Source organism: Phyllobates terribilis, unplaced genomic scaffold (assembly GCF_046119375.1).
Source record: "Phyllobates terribilis strain yellow unplaced genomic scaffold, ASM4611937v1 Scaffold_4910__1_contigs__length_56011, whole genome shotgun sequence".
NCBI classification, from domain to species: Eukaryota; Metazoa; Chordata; class Amphibia; order Anura; family Dendrobatidae; genus Phyllobates; species Phyllobates terribilis.
Genome location: NW_027367659.1, coordinates 24529 through 31774, shown reverse-complemented (window position 1 = coordinate 31774; position 7246 = coordinate 24529).

Genomic DNA, 7246 nt, shown 5'->3' with positions numbered 1-7246 from the left:
CTTCTGTTTAAATGTAAACTTATGACTTTTTTAAAATATTTAAATGTAAACTTATTAACCTATTAGTAGGCTAATGCACTTCTGTTTTGGAAAGTGCATTAACCCACTGGTAGTTTAGCTCTTTCGTTGAAAATTTGGCTCTAACTGTAATTGCAATCACTAGACTATTGAAATTCCTGATTATACAGTTATATTTTTATTTGTTTTTTTTAATGTATTTATAAATTATGAATAGGTGTAATGATTGTTCTAGTTTTAATCAGACCAGCGTTTTGTTTTGTGAGCTTTTTAGAAGGGTCGTTTTGGGAAAAAAAAATACATTCCTCAATTTGCGTGATTTTTTATCTAAGGATATATATTTGTATCCGGATGGAGTACATGTCATTTAAGATATTTTTATAAAAGATGGACAAAATTGCCCTTTATTGGAAAAAAAATTGCTGAACTTTCCCCTCTCTTTGTAGAGGAAGTCATTACTCCAGCCTAAATTTCATTTTGCATAAAACTTCCCCCTCTCTTTTCCCTCCCAATTTTCATTTTGTTTAAAACATACAATGATCTTTATTTTCTTTATTTCTATTTTGAAAGATCAAGCAAAGAGGATAACTCTCATAAGGTTAGTGGAATGATTTTTTAAATGTAACAATTTTTCCTATACAATGATAATTCGGCAATTCAATTTTGTAAGGAAACTCTTTTATTAATTCATTCAACTCAATACCAAATCTATTTTTTCTGGTATTTTTTTTCAAATGAACATTATAACGACGTTTTTTAGGGTTTCAGAGCCAACTTAACTGTTGGGGACTATCATTATAAATTTATCTTTAGATTAGACTTGTTATTCATGAGGTGTAGTTAAGGTTTTTGATTAAATTTGTCAATGAGTCTTACTTTATTTCTATCTTTTGTAGGAAATTTAGAGGTATTTAGAATATGGCATCCTACTCAAGTGAGAGGGAAGAATTTCTCATTGATTTGAACTTGTCACCAGATGAAGAGAAAGAACTCAATTCAGAGAAAGGACTCGATTATGAGGAAGAACACGATTCAAATGTTATTTTTTACTTGAATCTCCCACCGGATGTATATTGTAAACTCTGTGTTCCACACGACTTCTGCTTAAACATAAACTTAAGACTTTTTAAATTGTTTAAGTGTAAACTTATTAATCCACTAGTGGGCTAATGCACTTCTATTTCGGAAAATGCATCAACCCACTAGTCGGTTACTTTATTAACAATAAAATATTGCTTACATATACTCTTGTTTATTGAAGTATCTTTCATAATTTAATCTATCTCATCTACACCTTCTGTTTACTTTTATAGTTAGCTTTTTCATTGAAAATTTGGCTCCAACTCCAAATTTGGCTCCAATTGAAACTTCAATCACTAGACTTTTGAAATTCTTGCTCGTACAGTTCTGTTTTCATTTGTTTTTTAAATGTATTTATAGATTAGGAATAGGTGTAATGATTGTTCTAGTTTTAATTCGACCAGTTTTTGTTTGGGTGAACTTTTTAGAAGGATAATTTTGGAAATAACTACATTTCTTAATTTGTGTGATTTTTTATCTGACGACATGTATTTGTATCCGGAGAGAGTATTTATCAGTAGGTTCAGTAAGACCATCAGTAGTGGTTGGTTTTGTAGACTAGTTCTCTACCTATATTTTATTTTACACTTCCTTCGAATACAAATACATAGTGTTTTTGGATGTTTTTCTTGGATAGAAATGCATGATACTTAAGTTATTTTTATAAAAGATGGAGAAAATTGCCCTTCGTTAAAAGAATAATTTTGTAGAACTTTCCCCTCTCTTTGGAGAGGATATAATTACTCCTCCCCAAATTTTATTTTGCAGAAAAAGTCCTCCTTTCGTTTTTCATGTAATTTTTATTTTGTTTAAAACCCACAATTACCTTTATTTTATTCATTTCTACTCTACAAGATCAAGCAAAGAAAATAAATTTCATAAAGTTTGTGGGATGATTTTTTAAATATAATTTTTTTCTATACAATGGCGATTTAATGATTAAATTTTGTATTAACACTCTTTCATTAATTCATTCAATTCAATGTCAATTCTATTCATTTCCCATATTTATTTTCACATGAGCATTGTCATGTTGTTATTTAGGATTTCAGAGCCAACTTAACTTTTGGAGACTATCACCATAAATTTATTTTTGGATTAGACATGTTATTTATGAAGTGTAGTTAAGGTGTTTGACTAAATGTGTCAATTAGTATTACTTTATTTCTATCTTTTGTAGGAAACTTAGGGATATTTAGAGTATGACATCCTGCTCAAGTGAGAGGAAATAATTGCTCATCGATTTAAACTTGTCACCGGATAAAGAGGAAGAACTCAATTCAGAGAAAGGACTTGATTATGAGGAAGAACTCGATTCAGATGTTACTTTTGACTTGAATCTCCCATCAGATGGATATTGTAAACTCTGTGTTCCATGTGACTTCTGTTTAAATATAAATGTATGACTTTTTTAATTATTTAAATGTAAACTTATTAACCCACTAGTGGATTAATGCACTTATGTTTCAGAAAGTGCACCAGCCCACTAATGGGTTACTTTAATTAAAAATAAAATATTAATTGCATATACTCTTTTTGTTTATTGAAGCACCTTTCACAATTTAATCTAACTCATCTACACCTTCGTTTATTTTTGTAATTTAGCTCTTTTTATTGAAAATTTGGCTCCAACTCAAAATTTGACTCCAACTTAAATTGCAATAACTAGACTTTTGAAATTCTTCATCTTTCATTTTGTTTTTTAAATGTATTTATAGATTAGGAATAGGTGTAATGATTGTTCTAGTTCTAATTAGACAAACTTTTTGTTTAGGTGAGCTTTTAAGAAGGGTAATTTTAGAAGAAATTACCTTAATTTGCGTGATTTTTTTGTCTAACGACATGTATTTGTATCTAGAGGGAGTATTTATAAGTAAGTTCAGTAACACCATCAACATTGGTTGGTTTTGTAGACCATTTTGTTTAACTATATTTTTGTGTATACTCCCTCCGAATACAAATACATGTCATTTAAGGTGTTTTTCTTGGATGCAAATACATGTCATTTAAGGTACCTTTTATAAAAGATAGACAAAATTGTTCTTTATGTAAAAAAATAATTCTGCAGAACTTTGATCTCTCTCGGAAAATGACATCATTCCTCCTCCCCAAATTTCAATTTGGAGAAAACTCCCCCCTCTCTCTTTCCTCCGAATTTTCATTTTATTTAAAATCCACAATAATCTTTATTTTTTCCATTTTTTCTCGTAAAGATCAAGCAAAGAGGATAAATCTCACAAGATTAGTGGAATGATCTTTTAAATGTAATTTTTTTCCTATTCAATAGCGATTCAACGATTCAATTTTATAAGAACACTTTTTCATTAATTCATTCAATTCAATGCCACTTCTATTCCTTTCCCGTATTTATTTTCACATGAGCATTATAATATTGTTGTTTAGGGTTCCAGAGCCAACTTTAACTGTTGGAGACTATCAGCATAAATTTATTTTTGGATTAGACATGTTATTCATGAGGTGTTTGATTAAATGTGTCAATGAGTCTTACTTTATTTCTATCTTTTGTGGAAAACTTATAGGTATTTAGAGTATGACATCCTACTCAAGTGAGGGGAAAGAATTGTTCGTCAATTTGAACTTGTCACCTTATTAAGAGAAATAACTCAATTCAGAGAAATGACTCAATTATGAGGAAGAAATCGATTCAAATGTTACTTTTGACTTGAATCTCCCACCGGATGGATATTGTAAACTGCGTGTTCCACAAGACTTTTGTTTAAATATAAACTATATGACTTTTTTAATTGTTTAAATATAAACTTATTAACCTACTAGTGGGTCAATGCACTTTTGTTTCGGAAAGTGCATTAACTCCTAGTGGGTTACTTTAATAATAATAAAATGTTGATTGTATATACTCCTTCTGTTATTGAATCAGCTTTCATAATTTAATCTAACCCATCTACACCTTCTGTTTATTTTTGTAGTTTAGCTTCTTCTTGGAAAATTTGGCTTCAACTCAAAATTTGGCTCCAACTTAAATTGCAATAACTAGACTTTTGAAATTCTTGATCATACTGTCTTTTTATTTATTTTTAAATATATTTATAAACTAGAAATAGGTGTAATGATTGTTCTAGTTTTAATTAGACCAACTTTTTATTTGGGTGAATTTTTAGAAGGATAATTTTGGAAGAAATTACGTTTCTTAATTTGCATGATTTTTTTTATCTAATAACATACATTTATATTCGGAAGGAGTAATATTTTTATCTTGTTGCTTTTACTTTTGAAAATCGATTTTGAATTTATAAATAAATCAAGTGGAATGATATAGGTATACAGATGAAATGAAATGAATGGATATTATATATGTTTTATAATTCTTTATCTCTCTTCCTTTCATTTAAGAATTCCTTACTAACCATCCCAAAAAAATGGGTTTAAAAAAATCCTACTATAGTTAAAGAAAATTATGATTTCTGTTTTCTAAGAAATCCTCTAAGAATTATAGATTGTCATGATAAAGGCACTGCTTAAAAACAAGGATAAGTTCAAGGCGATATTTTTATTAATGAATGTCGATTGTGATTTATAGTTTTATACTTTTATAACATTACTGGTACATTTGCTAGGTTTGGTTTAGGTATTACACGTTCGATCATATGTTCCTATTTTTAGGATAGAGAAATTCGTGTTTTAGATTTATAACTAGTTTAACCGGCATGTCATTCACGTGATTTGTCTAATTTATAGTTAAAAATAAAATAATTTAAAGATATTATAATTTTTAAATACACACAAATAAATAATATTAACTATATCACATTGAATCACAATATAAGTAAATATCTTTCTCATAGATAATAGTGATTCTGTTCATATGAGGGCTAATCAGGTGCAGAAAATATATGACATGCAAATTATGCGGACACTTATAGTGCACTGGTAGTGCACTCAGGATAGTTCACTGAGGAGTGCACTTGGTACTTCACTAAGGAGTGCACCAATCAGGCAATGTTGTGATGAGTGCACACAATCCGCACAAATATGTAGTCCGCATCGGAAATTTCTTCCTATTTATATTATAATTTATTTGAAATTCCGATTTTGTGTATTCTTTATTTTAGTCATTTCATATTTTTCTTTATAGCATTTATAATCACACATAAAAGATAATGTTAGATTTTTAACAACACTGGATTTTTCCTTGTATAAAATAGAAGATTGTATTTTCAATTCGGAAAAAATATATAAAAAATATTCTCTAAATTACATTATTTCTTTGTATAAAGTCAAAGTATACTAGTCGTATAATAATAATAAAGGAAGGATATATAATTTATGTCACATGTTTCTCAAATTCGATGTCATGTGGTTATAGTTTAAAAATAATATTGCTCTTTGATAGAGGATAAAGTCGTATCTCATTATCAAATAAATTACTCAACTACACACTACAAGATATAGTGGTAAGTAGGAGTCAAATTTCAAGGGAGTTGGATTAGTCTATGTCAATGTTGTAAGTAACAAGTAACCAAATATATGTGTGCGTGGTGGGGTGGTGGGGTGGGGGGGCGTTGTATGGTTGGTGAAAAATTATGTAAGTAACAAGTAACAAAGCACAAAATGATGAGTAGAGAGTAAATAAATGGAAAGATTCACTTATCCGTTCTCAACAATCGGATTGACATGCGGATCATAGATTCCTAATAAAGTGTTCTAAAATATTCAATTGGTTGTCCTACTCTTTGTTCATGAAAAGCAACTAGTCCAAATAGTCCTAGAAATCCTAATTATGCTATAATCAAGGAAATCCCAAGATTCAATAACATAACCGCATAAAGTTCAAAGATAAGTAGGTTCATGCAATACCACTGACAAATCGTCAATACTTGACATGAATTCAAGATCTCTACCCTATAAGAACTCCTAAATAGTTTATGCAAATAGAGATTGCTACTAAAAGGAAACACGCTTCAAATCAAATTATCAATCATAGAAATATGATAGATATCAATAAACCTAGTTGGTCAAACTAGAAAAATCAACAAAATCAATGCCAGATAAAGCTCAAGAGATCAAGAAATAATCCTCAATTGAAATAGAAACACAAGCATTTAGAATCTTACCACAAAACCAAATCCAAAAGTCTTAAACTTCAAAGTAAACAATGGGGTTTTAGTTCTTCATTCTTGGGAGATAATACAAAATTACAAAGAGAGAATTCTAGAAAATTGAATTAGATTTGGTCAAAACACTAGGAAGATCTATATTTAATTCCCTCCAAAAACGGTAAAACTAAAACTCCTTCAAAGCCATAAAGGAGAAATCGGTTATGTTGACTTACGGAATATTTATTCCCCTCTCAAAATGGTAACATCAAAATTCCTTCAAAGTCATAAAGGAGATATCGGTTATGTTGACTTCCGGAATATTTATTCCCCTCTCAAAATGGTAACTGTTGGTTTGAGCTAAAGTGTGTAACTAGCTAGCTCAATCATTCCGCTTGTTTTGATAATGATAAACATAAGTATTTGATGTCTATTGTACATGATAAGCTTTCCAGGAATAGCTCGAGGAGTTAGGAGAGTAGCTTTAACACAAGTGGACTAGTTGTGTCCTTATGAAGACTAGCTTTAGGCTTAGCGGGAAAGCGAGTCTCGCCAAGGCGTGTGAAGAAATAAAGAGAAGAATAGAATAACCAAGAGAAGAGTTGTGAAGACGTAAGGACTAGCTGAAGAAAATGAGAGTCACCGTGAGAGATAGTGGATCGCGCTTCAAAATCAGAGAGAGTGTACACGCAATCAAGTGCGACGAAGTGAATCATGCACCAGCGCATAGTGAATTCAGGCACAGTGAAGGGAAGATCGAGAAGCCAAGGATAGGGGATTAAGGATTTTCTACCTGTGGATAGTGATGAACGGGGATTGCCAAGCTGGACAAATGGATGAAGCGTTGAGGGTGTGGAGAGGATTTGCCAACGTGGACAAAACAGTTACTCAAGAGAAGAAGCACAAAACGCGTGGGATCGTTGATGCATTCCAGAGAAGGGATGATCACACGGATTTCCAACGTGGAATTCTTCATTGTCGTAGATTATAAGTTTGCTTTACTTGGAGGATAAGTCTAGAAATTCTAAAAATATGTGCAATAGGTGATATTAGGCACGCGAGCTAGAGCAAAT